The sequence below is a fragment of the Sarcophilus harrisii genome, chromosome 4, assembly GCF_902635505.1.
Source record: "Sarcophilus harrisii chromosome 4, mSarHar1.11, whole genome shotgun sequence".
Taxonomy (NCBI): Eukaryota; Metazoa; Chordata; class Mammalia; order Dasyuromorphia; family Dasyuridae; genus Sarcophilus; species Sarcophilus harrisii.
The window spans coordinates 158077527-158097374 of NC_045429.1; the positions used below are offsets into that span (position 1 = coordinate 158077527).

Consider the following 19848-nt stretch of genomic DNA (forward strand, 5'->3'; position numbering starts at 1 on the left):
TTATTTTCCTGAGGATTCCAGTATATTTTTCATAAGTGTTACAATAGACATTTAGCAGTATTTTTACATTTAAAAAATAAGTTAAATGTGCCATATAATATTAACAATCCTCATCAATGCAAATTATTTAACTCTTCTTTGAAAGTTAAAAGAAACTGAACAGGTATGGAAAATGAGTCTCAGACCTTGCAATTTAAATAAGTTTTGTTTGTTTTATAAACTAAGCTTGTATAAGAAGAATTCTTAAGAAAACAAGATTCCCCATCCATTCAATAGAGCTACTGATTAACTGTGAATTCTGAAACCAAATTCAGTTTCTGAAACAGTTTCCAACAATTTATTTCCTCCCATAATTTCTATGATTTACATAGGAAATTCTAATGGGAAAGAGGATTTAAATCTATATAAATAATTATGCCTTAATTGACAGGTTTGATCTCTGAATCTTCATCTTTCTTGAATCCTCTGCAATATTCTCTACTGTTGACTACCGTACCCTTTCTTATTGGATAGTCCTTTCTCTCAGGGTTTTTATTATTCTTGGTTTCACCATGGACTGCTTTCTTCAGTTCTTTGCTTTTCTATCCATTATTAACTGACTGTTCTGGATCTTCTTTTTTTCTCCCTCCACATTCTCATTTGATAATTTCATTAGGTCCTCTCTGCCAACGCCTCTGAGATCTATGTATCCAGTATAGTTTCTAAGAAGCTCCAGACCCACATCACAAACTGAAAATGAGGTTTAAAACTGGATGTCTCCATAGGCATTACAAGCTCAACATACCCCAAACAGAACTACTCTCCCTCTTTCCCCAATCCTCTTCCAAAAATCTCAACTACTATGAAGAGTCCCTCTGTCTTTCTAGACACTCAGATTTGCAACCTCACTCTCATTCAGTCCAAATATTGAATCAGTTACTAAATCTTTTCATTTCTATCTCCAAAGCATCTCAATATTTTCTCTCTTCACCCCTCATATATTCATGATTTTATTTCAGAAGCTCTTGCCTGGACTATCATAATAGTTTATTTTGTCTCCCTAAACTAAGTCTTTCCCCATTTCAATCCATCTTCCACATAGCCACCAAAGTGATTTTTTTAAAGCATAAACTATCATCATCACCCTCTTCCCTCCCCAGCCTCCCAGTAAGATCCAGTAGCTCTTCAGTAACTCCAATATCAAAGCTTTTATATCTCTTCACAGGCTGGAAACTGCCTGACTTTTTTTTTTTTTTTTGACTGTCCACTATACATGAAATGTACTCATTACTCACCTCCAATTTTTAGAATCTCTAATTTCCTTCAAAACTCAACTCAATATCACCATTTCTCTATGTGCAGGTCCTGATTCCCTCAGCACCTAGTCTCTTAACTTCCAAAATAGTTAGCGTTTAGCTCTTTTATCTATTCAACTTACAAAGTAAATTCATTTGCATTTGCACATATTATGCATATTTACATATTGGCTCCTCTATTAGTATGGAAACTTTTAGAGACTTCAACTGGTTTTACATCTCTCTTCTGTCCCCAGTGCCTAGTCCAGGATCTAATAATATAAGCAGACTTTTTAATAAATATTTATTGCTCAGTTGGGTGACTGATTCCTCATACCCACGTCTAATTTTGTCTTTCCTTTCCTCAGAATATTTCCTTGGTTCTCTGTTGTTTTCAGACTAAAGTTCACATTCCCTCATTTTTCATTCAAGGGCTTCCAATCTGGGCACTTTAAAACCTTTTCCACACTATCTCATATCATTCCCTTCTCACATTTTCTACAAAAGACAAATGGGACTACTCTCTGTGCCCCTTCTACATTCCATATTTTATCACCTCTAGAATTTAGCTCACATCCTGGAACATCCTCTGCTCTATTATCCCTGTCAAAATTCCCCTTGTTCTTTAAGAGACAAAATCATGAAGGGAAAATAATTCTCCAAGTGAAAAGCTTATCTACAATATAAATATAAATATAAAATACACCCCTTGTATTCAGGAATAAATATCAAGAGATAAAATGCCCACATTAAAAAAAAAAAAAAAAAAGCTTGGGAGGGATTCTCAATAATTTCTAAGAGGTTAAAGGAATCCTGAGACTAAAAATTTTGAAAACAAGTTTTTTAGCACAATGAAGAATCTTCCTGATTTGAGGGGAGAAGGGTCTAAAGTCTTTCTATAAATTAATAAGATAGGATGGTGAAGAGCATGTGAACTTACAGCCAGAAGGATTGAAAAATGTAAAATGAAATAATTTTATTGATATCTTCTGTTTATAGTTATCCCCAGTATCCTTCCCAGAGAGTCACCCCATATGAGCAACAGTATTTTTAAGACAAAACAAAAGGAAATGACAGAAATAAATCAGCACAATTAATGAATACATTGATAATGTCCCCCAAAATGCAATGAGAAATGTTTGTGGACCTCCCAATTTCATGAAAGTTCCCAGATTGGGAGAATCTTTTCATTTTGAGGGTTTCTTTTGAGTCATGTTTTATAATTTTGTTATATTCATTCACTTATGATTTTTTTCCTGTTTGTGGTTCCTTTTATTTACATTGTTGTAATTATTGTGTAATATATAGTATATACTGTTTTCTTCACTCTGCTTATTTCACTCTGCATCAGTTCATGTAAATTTTTCCCTGATTCTCTGTATTTGTCAAATACATAAAGAAATGCTAATAGTGATCTGAATGGGTATATCTGCCACATGAAAGAATTAGCTTAGTTTTTGATGAAAGCTGTAAATAATAGGCTGCTTTGCATGCAGTATGTAAAAACTTGTGGCGAGACTAATGATTAAAATAATTATTTGTGTATGATTCTAAAGTTCCTTTTTTCCCAACTTAGTCCCATAAACACTTTTGAAATTGTTGCCAATTATTTCCAGGAAGAGGAACTGCTTAAAGGTCATCATTCTACAGCAGATTTGCCCAAAGTCAAGGGAAAAAAGACACCCCAATAAAGGATTTTGTGGATGTATTCTTTGTGATCTTGCAAACACCAAAATTCCAACTATTGTATGTAAAAAAAATTGGGAAAATGATTATATTGGTGAATTATGCAGATATTTTAAAAAAGAAGTTAACCAATTGTTCTACTTTCTTAAGATAGAATAATATCCAGTCAACTTTATATATTTAAACATTTAAACTTCATTTTTAAAATGTATTTACATTATTTTAACTTTTTAATACAATTCTAATATAACCTTCCTTTGTAACAAGCAAAATGTAAGGCAAGGCAAACATGATGTAATGCCAAAAGAAACTGAGCAAGACAGAGATTAGAAAACAATAATTTATTGGAATGGAGAAAATGAGGACAATCATCCAGTAGAGGAGACTATCATCTCAAAGAGTCTAGCCCCGAGTATCAGGATAACAAGCCTTTTATGAAATAACAAGAACAATGACATAATGCAGAGATCTAGATGGGGATAACCTCATAGATGGAGGTTACTGATATTCTAATGACATTAAGGAATGTCTATAACACCTTTTTATCTCACTTTAAGAGGAAGGTCTAACCTAAGGCAGAATTAGAAATGGGACAAATGGAGGAACTGGTCACCCCATTAAAAGTGACCTTGGCATACAATATCATGATCATGTCTAACAATATATAATCCTATTTCATATCCATAGTTCATTACCTTCTTGCAGAGGAAGAAATACATTTGTCATCAGTCATCCATAACCAAGATTAACAAGACTTTAAATTTTTGTCTTATTTTTATTGATGTATTTTCTTTTTACACTAAATTCATTTAAAATATATCCTCTCCTCACATCCCCCTCTCCCAGTGAGCCATCTCTTGTAACAAAGATTAAAAAAAGAAAGAAGGAAAAAAAGTATTTCACCAAAACTAACCAACATCTCAAAAATATCACCAATATATGCAATATTCTCCACTAGAGTCACTCACTTCCTAACAGAGGTAGAGGAGGTATATTTTCTTATCACTTCTTCAATGGCCTGCCATTTTATTAAGGGATAGAAGTTCAAATATTGATCCTCTGCTTTCTAGCTGAGAAACCCTGAGTAAGTCCATCTCTAAGAACTTTGGTTATTCCATCTAAAAAAACAGAGAAACAGAGATAATATTTGTATTACCTACCTTATAGGGTTGTTGTAAAGATCAAAAGAGATAATGTCTGTGAAATGCTTTTCCACTAAAAACTTCTATATAATCATCATTATCACCCCCAGGGAAATAGGATTTTCATTAAGCATTTACTTACTCAATTATAGTACTAGGCACTGGCTCTACCTGTGAAGGAGTATACAATTCATTCCAGAAAGAAACACATGAAAGGAAGATAAAAAATAAGAGTGTACAGCATTGTGTGAAGACCTGTGGGAGGTGGTCTCCAGACCTTGGTCCAGGCCCAACAAAATAAGGCAAAAACTCACCTATCAGAGCCAAAGAGACTCAGGTACCTGAGTCATAGGTTATAGTAGAGGGAAGGTAGAAATGATATTTCCAGTGGAGAATGCCGAAATAAAGCTGGACAGGAAGAACAATGGAAGCCTTGGCCCCGACAACAAAATCCCGAAAAGCTTAATAAATTTATTTTCACGCAATCTGTAAAAACCAGAGTAAAAAACCCACTAACTTCAGCTCATGTCTAACACGCTCCCATCCACCAAGTCTGAGTCATTGCAAGACTCTATTTGATTTAAACCTTGGTTTCAACCTTATTTTTAAAACCACAGCATTCATTATGATTGGTAGTCAATTAGGTCTCTGTCTCTGATTTGAAGAATGTGATCAACAGTTAAAAACCGTGATAAAGTTCAATCAACTTTATTGTAAAATACAAACTTTTCACTTTAGTGATAGGAAAACTGAAACTTAAGAAATCTGATTTGTTCAGGGTTAGCAGCTAGAAGGTGGACAGTTGGGATTAGAACTAACTTTGTAAAATTTGTAAAGTTCCAAGCCACTGGAGAAGATTTGAGGAACTAATTATACCTTCTTCCCTTCCTGAAAGGACTATGGATGTATAATATTACATCTATTATCAGACATAGTCGGTATGTAGGTTCTTTCATCAAAATCTGGAGGGTAACTAAAGAGGAGATAAAGGGCTAGGGGCTGACAAGAAACTTATAAAACAAAGCAGGGGGACTGAGGAAGAAGGAAATGAAAGAGAAGACATTTGCATGTTGCTTCCTGAAATTGTGAGACTGTGGACTGTAAAACCCTCTGAGAAACAGGAAGAAAGGTAAATGCTAGAATTGGACTGGTGGAATCTCTAAAGGTTGACCATAGCGAATTAGTCACAGGTGGTATTCAGATTTATTCACTTAACTTGTTTTAAATAATAAGTATTGCTGAGTATCTCCTTTGTAATTATCAAATCAACAAAGTATTTATCAAGAACTGTTAAGGGCAAGGCACTTAGAACTGACTTTATAAAAAAAATAAAATAAAACACCTCCCAGCTCTCAATTAGTTTACAATGAAAGAATACTATCAGGGAACTATGGAGGACATAAAGAAAATAATAACCAAAACATAGAGTTTAAAGTTATTATATACATTATTCTCACAAATAAAATGAAGAATACAATTATATTAAGTGATACAGAATGTAAATTTCTTTACAAACCTTTAAGCATCATAGAAATGTAAACTATTTCACATGTAATAATAAATATATAATAATAATAAAAGTGTTTAAAACAAAAATCCCTACCATAGATCCATACACTTGGACCTTAAAACTTTAGAACTGAAAGGGAATTCACTTTGTAATACTAGAGAAACTGAGACAAGTCAAGATTGGTTTTTAATCTTTAATGTGGAGAGTTTAAGCTAGCTGACCTCACGGGACTTTTGTCCAAAACACTGGGTACAGATAAACTAAGGCAGAGAGCTTATATAGGTTTTAGTTAACTTAGGTTTGCAAACAGATTAATAACCTGAGTATACAAGTATAAGAAACAAAAAGCAAGGGATGACACACCTATACACAGCCAAGGTGGGGAGGGGAGAGGAGTTTAGAGGAAGTTGGATAGAGAGAAACAGAGAGAGAGGAAAGACAGAGCCAGGAGAAGAAAAAAAAGAGAAAAGTTGGGTGACAAACAAAACAGAGAACAGAGAATAAGGCCAGAGATGAATCTACAATGCCTGGTAGTCACCATGTTTTATAGCTTAATTTTTCTTCAAAAATTATTTTCAAATTACTTTGGAATTCTGAAAGTAAGATTTCACTGAAGTTGAAAGAGAGGAGAACATCTGGTAGTACGGAGTTGAATGTATATGAACCAGTAAAGAAATCAAGAAAAATCAGGATTGAAACCATTAATTATGGTGACTAGAAGGTCACTGGTGACTGTACAGAACACAGTTATAATAGAATGAGAGGGTTTAATATGTTTCCTTTGCCAATGACTTTTTTTAAGATATAAAGAGAAGCAAAACCTCAATTCAAAGAAATGAACCTCTAATGGCAAAATTTCATGTATAAATGGCAGGACACCTGCTATGTTACTTTTAAGGCCAGCCCCAAACATGGAGTGCAAGTTAGCCTGTTAAGATTTAAAAAGAACTTTTCCCAAACTACATCAACTTGAATTTATCAAATATACTAATAGCTTTAAGTGATGATACTCACTACCCCATGATGTTTAATTAGGAACAGGTTATAAAGATAAGCTCAATTTTTGAGAGAAAGGATGGTTTAGTACAAAGAGCAATGGAGTTAGAATCAGATCTTGTTTCTGTGTTGTCTTTGTTATTCCCTACCTATCCAGGTCTGAGTCTCTGTTTGCCCATCTATGAAATAAAGGAGTGGGACTAGAAGACATATTCTGCCATTCTGTGATTTCTCCCCACTGTTGCTTTGAAGCTACTCTTGGGCTATTAGGAACCAAACTGATCTCTACCTTTTGTAATAGGAAATTTGGAAAATGAGAAGAATTGATCAATGGATGAGAGTATGAGGAAGAAAATCTACAAAGAAGAATATGTATCAGTTGGATTCAACTGGAAGGAAGACATCTTATATCTTATTCTAAAGGATACACAGTAAGATCCTGAAGTCCAATTAGACAGTGTTTAAACAACATCTATATGTCTGTGATGGTCAGCTAATTATTTTTATTAGCAAGCTGTGCTTTTTCAACCCAATTTTATAACAACCCAATATACATTTTTTTTCCTCTCTTCAATAAATTCCAATGTTCCCAATTTAAAAATTCCTTAAAAATCCAACTTTCTAATCTTGTTTAGCATTCCTAAAGTCTAACCTTTCTTCTAACCACATTGCCTTCTTACTGTTTCTAAACCACATCCCTCCATTTCCCTTGTATGTCTTTGCATTGGCTCATCCCCATGGTTCCCTCTTTAACCTCCACCTCTCAGGATCTTTTGTTTCATTCAAAATTCAGCTCAAGTGCCACCTTCTACTTGAAACCCTTCCTATTTCTTTCAGTTACTAGTATTTTCTCTCTCCAAATTACTTTAATAAATGTTTGTTGTCTATGTATCTGGTCCACAAGGACAAGATAATTATGTCTATATGGATCAACTAAATCTATCTTTTGATTTTGATATTGATCCATGTTGATCCCAGGGCTAGACAAGATTATCATCTCAAAGAGTCTAGCCCAGAGTATTGGGGCAGCAAGCTATTTATGGAATAACAAGAACAATGACATTACTAATATTCTAATGACATCTGAAACGAATAAACCTTTATCTTGCCAAACATTAAGGAATGTCTATAAAACCGTTATCTCAAACATTAAGAGGGGACAGTTATAACCCAAGGCAGAATAACTAAATAGGACAAGGAGAACTGTCATCCCTTAAAAACTTTGGCAAAGATTCCCCTTTTTCTCTGAACTACAAATCTTTAATCCTTCCTGTAGAAGGCCTTAGCACCATAATTTGAACAACCCTATGTGAAGTAAATAGACCAAATAAAAATCAAAATAAAGCTAGACCAATGCAAGGACTTATGGCAAGGTCAAGTCTCTCCCTCATAACCCCAGAATTAATCAGCAATACACAAAGTTCCTTATTTCAATTGTTTCTGACAATCAATTGTCAGATCCTCTGCAATTGGGGAGCATATGGATAGCTGTGGTCATTTGTGCATGACTTGGTCTCTGCTTACAGAGCAGCAGGGCTCAAGGCAGTTGTGTTGCCCATTCAGAGAGCCCACTCCAGGGGAGGAGGGTGAGACTTGGAGCAGCTCCACTTGTCCTGCCCAGAGGAACAAACAGGGCTGCCACTAGAATACAGATTTCTGAGCACATTATGACCAGTTAGACCAAGGTAGGCAACCCCAAACTTTTAGAGGCCTCAATATCAACAAGGTCCTTTTAAGTACACTGAACTACTGATTAAAGACCTGGGGTAACAGGAGTGGAGAAACAGCTCAGAGAGACTGCCAGTTTCAAGACAGATATCCAATTTCTGGTTGTTTCTGAAAAATAATCCCCCAAACTGATTCTGCCAGGCATTCAACAGATAAGGGTTTCAAGTTAAAAGCACAACCAGCAAATCGTAGTCTAGTTAATTTAAGCAAGGGTAAAGGACTTCCAATTAAATCTGAATTACAAGATACCAGTTTTCCCAATTCCAATTAAATCTGAACTAGCAAGATACCAGTTTTCCCAATTTCCTATTTCTTCTCCTCCCTTTTTTTTCTTTTGGAAAGGAATTATCAAATGACCATCCCACATACAAATCATACCCATATGCATATACATAACAGACTAAAAGTTCCTCAAGCATAACAGCATATTGAGATACAATAGTTACACAAGTTTAACAATTTCCATCCCAAGCCTTAAACAGTGAAAATTCTAACAAGTCAACCACTTTCCCTCCCCCCTATCAGTCTGAATTACATCAGGAAAAGTGGGTAATGGCTGTCAATTGCTTCTTCATGCTGAACAGGGACAATGCTCAGTCCATGAGAGGGATGGGTCTGTAGTGTGGCGTGCTGACAAAAAAAGGTTTGATCTATTTCCCAGAAGCAAGTCAATATATCTGCAATTTGACCATATCTAGAAATATAAAGAAATCTAACAAAGAAAAGTTAGAACAGTCTGAGATACAAAGACTGGTCCACAAGGACTGCTACAAGATGTGGCCTTTCATTAGTTAAAAACCTTAAAAAACTTGAATATCCAGACACAATATCTGGTAACCACTAGATGACCAGACCAAATACTTATTTGATGAAGTGTTTAGGATATAGTGAGGACACATAACCAGAATGGAAACAGCAAGGTATGACATAATTGAATTAACAATTTCTTATTGACCATTATAGAAATCAGTTACAGGAGGGAAAAAATGCAGTGCATATTAACTACAAACTCAAGATATTTTACCTCTAGTAACAATTCCTAAACAGATATTTACCGTAACCTTATCAGTTTGCTGCTTTTTAACCAAGAACCAGGTAGCTACAACTTGATTTAAAAAAAAAAAATGTCTGGAACAGTTTAGAGGGAGGGGGGAGAATAGAATTCCATGTGACTACTCTTCCCCCAACTCCACTTCCAAAGAGACAAGGGTGGGGAGCGAAGTAGGACTAAACTTCATAAATGCTCCTGTAGCTTTAGTGGCAGCAGTGGGGGGCAAGTTTAAATCTTTATAAAAGATCCCTACCCCACCCAACATTTAAAGTACCAGAAATCAATGGGTGGGTGGGGGAATCCCAATCCCATAAAACCCACATGTCCAGCAGAGCTGGATATAATCCATTTCTATGTCATTTCAAATAATAAAACAACATAGTTTCTTTCTCTCCTTCTGGCCCCATGTGGCCATCATTCCCAATGGACTTCTCCTAAGCCCAGTTTGGCCAGGGATGAAACCTTTCAGAAAAGTCCTTGTTACATACTTCAGGTAAAATTAGAGGCACATGACCTCTTTCAGGCAGGTTAACAGAACTTCTTTAACAAGCTATTGTTCCTTTAAGATCTTATACTTAAGGAAAACCAATTCATTTCCCAAATTTAGAATCATCTTTAAATTCCTAATCAAATGTTTTCACCAGCTGGAGTTTCAGATTGAAATAACAATTTCCAAATTTGATCATTGTTTTAAATTTAACAGAGCTCTTAAGTTACCAAAACAGACAAATTACAAACAATTTCACAAAATCACATAGAACACAGAGCACAACTACACTGTCTAATAACATACAAGACATACAGAACGCTGATCACACTTAGACTGCCAATTACAACATTCAGTAGGACACTACCAATAAAGCCAAACCAAATGGCGTTTTTCAAACCCCCAGGCTTTGTAGATAGCCCCCTGACCATGCAAAAGCCAGAGGGGCCGGCATTACTCTAACTAACACAGGATGACCCAAACAGGGAAACTGAGTCCCATTTTCAAATGTATATACTTCCCACTCAATGGAAGAAGTGGGAGGACCTCTCTTAGAAATGCAAAGGACAGGCCTTTGTCTCTGGAAAAGGGTTTGGACAAAAAGTGTTTCCTCAAGGAAAGCATCTGCTCCAGGAAAAGATTTTTGAGGTGGGCAGAGTGTCAGACAGGTAAAAACTTAGTTTTCCCAATCTTTGCAGGCTCCCTTGTATCTCTTTTTAGAGATAGAGCCTCAGCAATTCCTAAAGAATTGTGCCAGAGCTCCTAAGAGCTCCAAACAATGACTGCAGTCTTGATGCCTGCAGTGTCCACCACAAGATAAGGAAAGAAAAGGTCTTTCACCTTATCCAGAATTCCGTATTTCACACTCCAGTAGCGACCCCCACATCCAGTAGGCCACTCATCAACCAAGCAAATGGCACCCCCAAAAAGGGCACCCCAAGTGACAACTATGTCTGGTTAGTCACTAATCAACCAAACCAACCGGTACCCCAAGAAAAGGGCACTCCAAAAGTACCCCCAAAGGGCACCCCAAAGTGACAACTGCGTCTGGTTAGACACTAATCAACCAAACCAACAGATACCCCAAAAAGGGCACCTCAAATGACAACCACGTCCACTTAGTCACTCATCAACCAAACCAACTGGTACCCCAAGAAAAGGGCACCCCAAAAGTGACAACTGTGCACCCATGTCCAGTTAGTCACTAATCAACCAAACCAACCAATAGCAAAGGGCACCCCAAAAGTACCCCCAAAAGGGCACCCCCAAATGACAATTGCATCTGGTTAGACACTAATCAACCAAACCAACTGGTACCTCAAGAAAAGGGCACCCCAAGTGACAACTGCGTCCAGTTAGTCACTAATCAACCAAACCAACCGGTACCCCAAGAAAAGGGCACCCCAAAAGTGACAACCATGCATCCGTGTCCGGTTAGTCTAATCAACCAAACCAAACAAACAAAACAAGTCTTAAGACATAACCACATCATACCCCAAAAGGTACCCAGACAAACTTACTCTCCTGTCACCAAAATGGGGTTATCTACCATCAGGCTATTGCTCTCTTTCCCTGAGGCTCTGGAAAGGAATCTAGGAGGACTCAACCTCTCCAGGCCAAGAATTCAGATTCCCAGCCAACACCCAAGAGTCTCATCTCTAATCCTTTTCTAATTATCTCACTGCTGGGCCTCCAAGTGTAATGTCAAAGAAACTGAGATTAGAGACCAGAGATTAGAGATCATTTCAATAATTTATTAAATGGAGAGAAATACTGGGATCAATGGATCCATGTTGATTCCAGGGCTAGACAAGACTATCATCTCAAAGAGTCTAGCCCTGAGTATGGGAGCAGCAAGATATTTATGGAATAACAAAGGCAATTACATTACTGATATTCTAATGACATCTGAAATGGATAAACCTTTATCTTATCAAATATTAAGGAATGTCTATAAAACCTTTATCTCAAACATTAAGAGGAGACCATTATAACCTAAGGCAGAATACCAAAATAGGACAATTGGAGGAACTGGGTCATCCCATTAAAAGGGAACTTTGGCATAACACTCTCAGATTAACCATATGTAATTTTTGAAAAAAAATTAACTATTTTTTGTTGCAATTTTTCTCAATGGTGATATTCTTCTGTGGGTTATCTACTCACTGACTTGGTCCTTTGTATGACTTACGAAAGGAAACTTTCCACCATTGAAACAGGCATTTTCCTGTGTTTGTCAATTATTCTTCCAGGCACTCAATTATTTTTTGTTCTCATTATCTTTAACTTGCAAAAGAACATGGAATCATGGTTAGGGAACACTCCTTGCTTGTTTTCAAATTCGGTATCTGACACGTTACTGAGCAAATAACTTTTTTTTTTTTTCGAGTCCCAGACAACTCTCTAAGACTACAAATCACAGATGCAGATCTTCATTGGTTGAGGGAATTTCCTCACCAGAAGTTCCTTTCACCAATGAAATCACAATTCTAAAGACACAGCCCCATAGTTCTTACTTCATCATGTTTTATACATTTAGCTACCTAAAGTTTCATTTATCCTCCACATTATAACTAAATTTATTGTCCTGAAACATCCTCTTGCTGAGAAACTGTCCTTTTCTACATATATTTGCTCTAGGAGGCAAACCTTTGAGACTAAACTGTGATCTTTGTGGCAGTGGCAGGGCTGAGAGTAGTCTATACAGATGGTTGGGACAGCTAAGTATCTTCCTGAATCCAAATCTAACCTCAAAATCTTACTAATTGTGTGAGTTTGGGCAAGTCACTTCACCCAGTTTGCCTCAATTCCTCATCAGTAAAAATGAGCTAGAAAAGGAAATGGCAAACCATTCCAGTATCTTTGCCAAGAATATTCCAAATGGGGTCCAGAGGAGTCAGACACGACTAAACACACATACAAATGTATAGATTGCTATGGTGAAGATGATGAGAGAGAGTTTGTTTATAACGCGGATAGGGTGAAGTTATAAGATTAATATAGAGTCTTTGATCAAAGCCACCAGAGTGCAATAAATGAACAAAAGAATCACAGCTATTTGATTGAAGCAGAATAGTAAAATAGCAGCTATTTTCTAGAAAAGTTTACACTAATTCAGGTGTGCGTCCCAGGTGGGTTTTCTCAGATGAACAAAAAGGTGATATTTCTAGCATAGATCACGAGGTTTCAAACTAGAAAGAATGTCAGTGATCATTCCTCTGCCTCCACCCTTCCAATTCTTTTGTCAGTACTTACAAAAGAAAGAATCTAAAACAAAATTCCTTTTTGTATCACTTCCTCTTTTCAACCTATATATATATAAGGAACTGGAATTGGAGTGAGTGGGTTAGAGGTGTTTTTTTATGGAAGGGACTATTTGTTTCTCTTATAGTCTGACCATGATGATTAAACATTGCTTTCTAAGCTTCCTTATCACAGTCCTCTGGCTTCATGGAGGAGGTAAGTGTTCTAACTTTTAAAAAATTATTATAAGTAATCCTTTTTTCTCTTCATAAACTGAGCATTAAATATATTCTGGAAACAGTACAAGCTCTTTTCTTTGTATCTCTATATGGTCTATTCTTCATCTTTATGTGTTTCAGGATAGGCAGCAAATTAAAATGAATCAAAATAGGAAGTTATATCTAAATGTTTATTTAACAAATTAACTAGCAGATTATATCTAGATGTCTTGTAATTTTTTATTTTAAAATGAACTTTTCTTCTCTCAAAGCATTTTCACTTAACTAATTTCATAAGTGTTTCTGTAAGTACAGTGTAGAACTATAATGTTAGTAATGTATGGGGAAGCTTTAAGTTATGTCTTTTTGCTGGAGTTATAGAACTGTCTATAGAGTATCTTATTGGGATGTGCTAGTGTGTAGTAAGGAGAGGGTCAAGTTGTGATAGAGAAATAATTTATTTAGGTTATATTAAAAGACCAAGGCACCTTTTGCCTCTAGGTTACCCAGTTCCTCAAGGTTCCATGATATGACCTCTGATATTTCCTGAGAAATTTTTGACTTATTAATTGTTATAAATAGTTCTCATCCTTTGATGAACCAAGGTGAGAAAATAATCTTTGTTTTGGTCACAGATTCTTTCCCAAGAGCTATGTTATCTTTTAATATGAAGGAAGAAGCAATAAAAAACAAAAAGGATCATTTTTATCAAACACCACAGGCAAAAAGAGTAAGACGTGACTGAAATAACTAAACAACAACAGTAACAACAACATCTTAGGCATTGTAGAAAAATGAAGGCCAAAGAATAATGTAGCCTAAAAATTTGTAATTCTCAAAGGGTTTATATATAAGAGGATTTGCCTTCAACATTTATTCTATCTCCTCCTCAAAGAGTTAAAACCATAGAGATATATTTTGTTGACAGATGTCAGGATTTAATTAATTTGTTTAAAAAAACCACACATTTATTAAGCACCTATTGTGTGCCAGGAACCATGTTAAAAATTAGATATGCAAAGTAAATCATGACAGAGTCCATTCTTCAAGAAGTTTGCATCCTAATGGGAGGAGTAGGTGAATAGGAGGAAAGTGGGATACTAAGTATTTTTTTCCAGATGGGAATATCATCAGCTCAAGGCTCCATCATGAAAGATCTGCTTTGAGCAGCTTTGGTGTAAAAACCAAAGACAATGATCAAGTGTAAGGTTACTTTCAGCTTCTTACCAATTATGTTCATTCACCATTTAGAAACAGCTCATTATGCTTAATGCTAGTGACTTCTCTATGCTTATTATCTCATGTATAAAATGGCACAAAAATGAGTGCTGGGTCTAGAATCAGCTAGAGTTCAAACATGACCTCAGACACTTAGTAGTGTCTATTTGTTTCCGTTTACATATATAAAATATAAACAAATATGAAAATATAAAATAAAAAAATATACTGAAAAAAAGATAAACCATTTCTGGCTTACCTCTTATTACTGCTTTTTTCCTTTCCTTCTTGTTCCAGGAAGCGTACCAGTACAGGAATCTCTGAGTCCCTTGAAGGTTGAATTTCAGTCACTTAATCTCCAGAGTATTTTACACTGGTATCCTGGAAGTGCTTTCAACCCCAGTAACACAGTCTATTTCGTGCAATACAAAATGTAAGTACTCTATCTAACTTTTGCCTGGCTAAGAAATTCCTTTTCTATAGTGCCAAGGAAATAATGATGGGCATGGATGAGAGAGTGTGGATATAAATCTCAGCTTTATCATTTATTACCTGTATGATTGTGGGCAAAATGTTTGCTATCTCAGGGTCCTGGGTTTCTTATCTGCAAAACAAAAAAAAAAAAGGCCAGACTTGATGAATTTTCCTCAATCCAAGTAAAATGAAACCGAAGTCAGAAAGAGTTAGAGATTATAGTCTTAACCATAAGTCAGTCAGCAAACTCTGTGAGTCACATTGTACCATCATACAATTGAAGACCATTGAACATAGAAGACTAGAGTTCAAATTTCAACTTTGTCATTCCCTTGCCCTGTGACCTTGGATAAAACACTCTCTGAGCCTTACTTTCCCCCTCTGTAAAACAGAAGTAATAATATTCACACTACCTGTTTCGCAGAATTATTGTGAGGACCAAATAAGGAAGAGAAGAAAAACATGTCATGAAACCCCAAAGCCCTAAACAAATGTCAGCATTTATTGCTATTATTTCCTGACAACACAGATTGTTGTCAAGGAGATCAAACTTTGTGAACTTCACAGTTACTGGAAATCTCACACAAATACAATTAGTTATTGGTACCTCACAGGATAATGGACTTGTCTTAATGACCTGTACCAGAAATGCATGAGAACTTCAAACTGACCCATAAGACCTGATTGTTAAATTTTCATTGGGAGCACTTATACCTTAGAAATCAGCAAATATTATAAATCAAGGCTTGGTTGAGTGTCTCATTGATTTCTAGATATAAGGAAGTGATGAAGGAAAATGATAATGATACAGGCTAAACTTAAAAGGTATGTTCAATATGCTTTTCTTTTTCTGAGATCCTGTTGTTAAACATTTACTAGAATATACCCCCTGGTAAACTTTCACTTTTTTCACTGGCAGTAAAGGAATTAAACAGGAGGAGTAGCAGTGACTTGGAAATTCTCCTAGGGATTAGGAAGTAATGGACATCTTCCAGGCTGCCTTGTAGAGGCGGTTCAAATTTAGAAACTCCTTTAACTCTACCTCTCACCCTCAGACCCATAAATGCAAAACAATCCAGTTTCAGAAAAGGCAAAGATCTATTTTAAAAAACTTCATTGTTTATCATCATTTCCTGTAATTTAGGAAATCAAAAACTTTTCTGTGTGTCATAAATATCTTTGGCTTTTGGTAAAGCCTATGGATTCCTACTCAGAATAATGCTTTTAAATGTATAAAATAAAATACATAGGATCATTAAAATATGTTGAAATATGGTTATCAAAATTTTAATAAAACAATGTCATAAATCCCAGGTTAAGAACTGTTGAATAGCCCAATAAGACTCTGCATTCAACTATGTTCAAATTTCATTTCTTGGGATACAAAAACCTTTTATCGTTTGCCCAGATTCAGTGTGTGGGACAGGTACAAGACCCGCTTTTCCAAATTAACTAATCCGAGACATCTTCAGGTAAAAAGAGAAAGCATTTAATTAGTCCCTGTGGGGAGAGGCCCAGACACACACCTGTGTGTTGTTGTCCCAACTCCCACCATGTGCTCATGGAACCTGACCAGTTTCTGGCTTGTCTGGGCTTAAATAGCAAATTTATATTTGTCTGCTGTGTTAAATCAAAATTTATCAACTAAAACAGTCTGTAAAAACTAAAAATCAAGTCACTCAGAGGACAGACAAAGGGACATGCAATGGGGGTGAGAGCGCTAACATGTTAAATGAAAATTTACACAGAAAGCAAAATAAATCATGCTGTCAGATATATAAACAGGAGAGAAAAAAGAGATGAAACAGTTACATAATGAGAAAGAGAAAACTGGTAGACAGTTCATAGAATTCATTCACATCCATGTGATTTTTCTAACCTTTAGTGGGTGGATCCCAAGTGGAGAATCCATGAGAGGGCAGGGCCAACGGAGGCAGAGTATGAATAGATATGATAAGTTTACCATCTGCCTCATTGTATGGAGTAAACACATCAGTGAAACCCCTTGAAGGATCAAAATATTTTGGGACAGAACTTAGAACTACAGCAATCACATATATCCATTTTTCTTGGGATGTGTTCGTAATCTATCCATTACTGGTGTTCATACCTTTCCCTACTTTCTAATTATTGACTGTTCTTGAAAGTTCCCAAATAATACCTTCTCAATTACCAAATTAAATCAGAATACTTTCCCTTAATATGTTCCATAAAATCCAGCTCCCATGTCCTGAATATAAACTGTTTCGGTTTCTCATACCAATTCACCTCAGGCAGTTGGATTTTTCCTTATTTAAAGGCCTTTTCTCAAAAAATTTTTAATCTCAAATTGTGAATGACAAAAAAAATTTTAATAGCCCCTAAAGCCTTTTGTTTATAGGGCCAATCTAGATATTTCTTTAGAAAAGAATAATTTTAAATTAGTTAAAGTTATTTTAAAATAGTTCAAAAAGATAAATAGCCCAATTAATGGAATCCAGATTTGTGTTGAAGAAAATTTAATTAAGAAGTTTATTTAATTTTTCAGGACAGAAAAGTTATAAGGAACCCTAATTTTGAGAAAGTGTTTTTCCGTGTGCACAAGAAGGTTTATACTAAAAATTAAACAAGATGGTTGGACCAAAAACAAACAAAAGCCTCTTTAGGTTTGGTCCGTTTTGCAGTTATCATTGGCAATCAATTTATATTTAATGAAACATTAAGGTTAACATCTGGGGAGGGGTGGGGAAGAGGTAAGAAATTAATAAGAGTTTGGAATTGTTAATTAAATTCCACCTCAGAAAAAGGGCTATAAAAAAAATTTAAAATTAAAAAATTTTGTTGTTATAACCTCTTAGGCCAACTCTTTAGGACTTTAGGTTTCTTGAAAGATCCTAATTTTTGACCATTTCCTTAAGCCATTTAAAGGATGAGGGAAACCGAAGGTGAATAGCAAAAAAAGTGTCTTGTACTCATGAAATTGAAAGTATTTCTATTACTCTATTCATTTTAATAATGATAAAGCTAGATAAATTCTATATGTAAAGCTATGGTTTAAGAGAAGCCTCTCTCTTCAAAGGCTAGAATCATTCCAACTCCTGCTTTAATCCTTTTGGTTTCCCATTTAAATAGTTGGAGTAAGTCCCCCTATCTTCCTGAGCCTAACTATGGTGAATGATAGAAAATAACTAATCTAACCACAAATTCTTAAAGTATTTACAAGCCTGTACCCTCATTTAAATTTCCTTTGGGAAATTGGATTAATTTCTGTACAATAATAAAATTTGTAGGGCTTTTCTTGCTCAGTTGCAAAAGGTTGCAACCATAAATTTCTTTTAGTTCCTTCCTTCCCTTCCCTTCTTCCTTCCCCAGAAGGTTAAATTTTCTTGGTAGGAAAACAATAATTGTACATTTCCAACTAGAAATCCTCTTTATTTTTAAAGACCTTTTAAAAAAGAGATTAATTTTGAATCCAAAATCAAAAATTAATTTTTTCATCAAGCCCTCTAGAATTATTCCTTGTATCCAAGGGCCAACAGAAACTTTAGAAAGAATAATTTTAAGCAATAAAAGACAATATTTAAAATACTTTAAAAACATTTAGGAATTGATTCAAATTCTAATGGAATTAACATTTGGCAAACTTGGGCCAGAAAATTCAAGGATTAAGCAAAAAATTATTAATTTTACAGAGAGAAGAAAATTTTAATAATGGGAAAACCCTAAAAATCTAAATGAAAAGAAAGGTTTTGCAGTGAGGCCGTTGTTTTCCCTTTTAAAAAAAATAAGAGTTTGGAAACCAAGAAAATCTGCAATCTGAACCGTTCCCGCAGGTTCAGATGGAACAATGCAAGTGTTCTGGGATCCTTGTTGGAACCAGAAAGAAGTTAATAACCCATGGGGAAAAGTAAGTATGGTTCCATTCAGTTAGAGTGGAATGGGAATGGACTACAATCCCTCAGGGAAAAATGGGGTTGCTGATAAAAGAATACAGAAGGGGAGAGGCCAACCCAAATTTCTGTTGGATAGGAGGACAAACATTTGAGGGATTGTCTGGAAAAGGGGTTTTCTCCTATATCTTGACACAGTTTTTGGGAAGCCCAAACAATTAAGGAATCAAGGAGGGAATTAAACTACACAAAAGACAGGTTTGGAAATAGCAACAAAAAAGAGTAGCTTAAAGATTCAGAATTGGAAAAAGAATTCATTCTCTTTTCATTCTCCACGTAAAACTGAATTAAGGCAGCAAGGCAGGATCATATAAGTAGGTCTGGGCTTTTGAATTCAGGTTTTGGTTCAATCCTTTCCCTGTCCAAACTGCCTAAAGACCAATAGATTAAAAATTGGGCAATCCAACAAACCTTTTGTCTTTTCCTACTGGTAAAAATAGATTGAGAAGAAAATGAAAATAAACTTTTGAGAAAAATAAAACAAAATACAACAGTGGAAATAAAGATTGGACTAGAATTAGGAAAGTTAAATTTCCAGTTTAAAGATGAGAAATATAACAAAATTTACCTAAAAGTAAAATGGGGATAACGTTCCTAATCCCAGGAATTTTTTTTGAGGATTAAAATATAATAATAGGGATTTGTTTAGCTGGACATAATAGAGAAACTAAATGTTTTTTATTTTTTCCTTTTCTCCTTTGGCTCAAACAAAACTTTTAATATGTTCCTCAAATATTAAGAGGAAACTGATTAATTACATTTTAAAATAGCCAGAGAAAAAATGAAATTCCAAATCATTTATAAAAAAATAAGGCATGAAAAAGGGAATTAAAAGTTGTAAAATAAAACAAAATAAATTGGGCAAATAATTCTCTATCCCTTTCCAAATCCG

At 35.2% G+C, this 19848-nt stretch overlaps 2 long non-coding RNA genes across 3 annotated transcripts in view; one reads left to right on the top strand and one right to left on the bottom strand.

The window, feature by feature from the left end:
• LOC116423137 overlaps positions 1-19848 on the bottom strand; it is a 51412-nt gene that overhangs the window by 20018 nt on the left and 11546 nt on the right. Inside the window, exons 2-3 of one of the 2 annotated variants that reach the window (XR_004233604.1) lie at positions 15106-15157; positions 14813-14881 (exon numbers count right to left, since the gene is read on the bottom strand). This is a non-coding gene — a long non-coding RNA (uncharacterized LOC116423137). Of the gene's footprint in view, positions 1-14812; positions 14882-15105; positions 15158-19848 lie in introns of those variants that run through there. The other variant, XR_004233605.1, reaches the window with a different exon arrangement.
• Positions 13212-14927, top strand: LOC116423136. The gene is made up of 2 exons (XR_004233603.1): positions 13212-13333; positions 14851-14927. It is a non-coding gene; the product is annotated as an uncharacterized LOC116423136 (long non-coding RNA).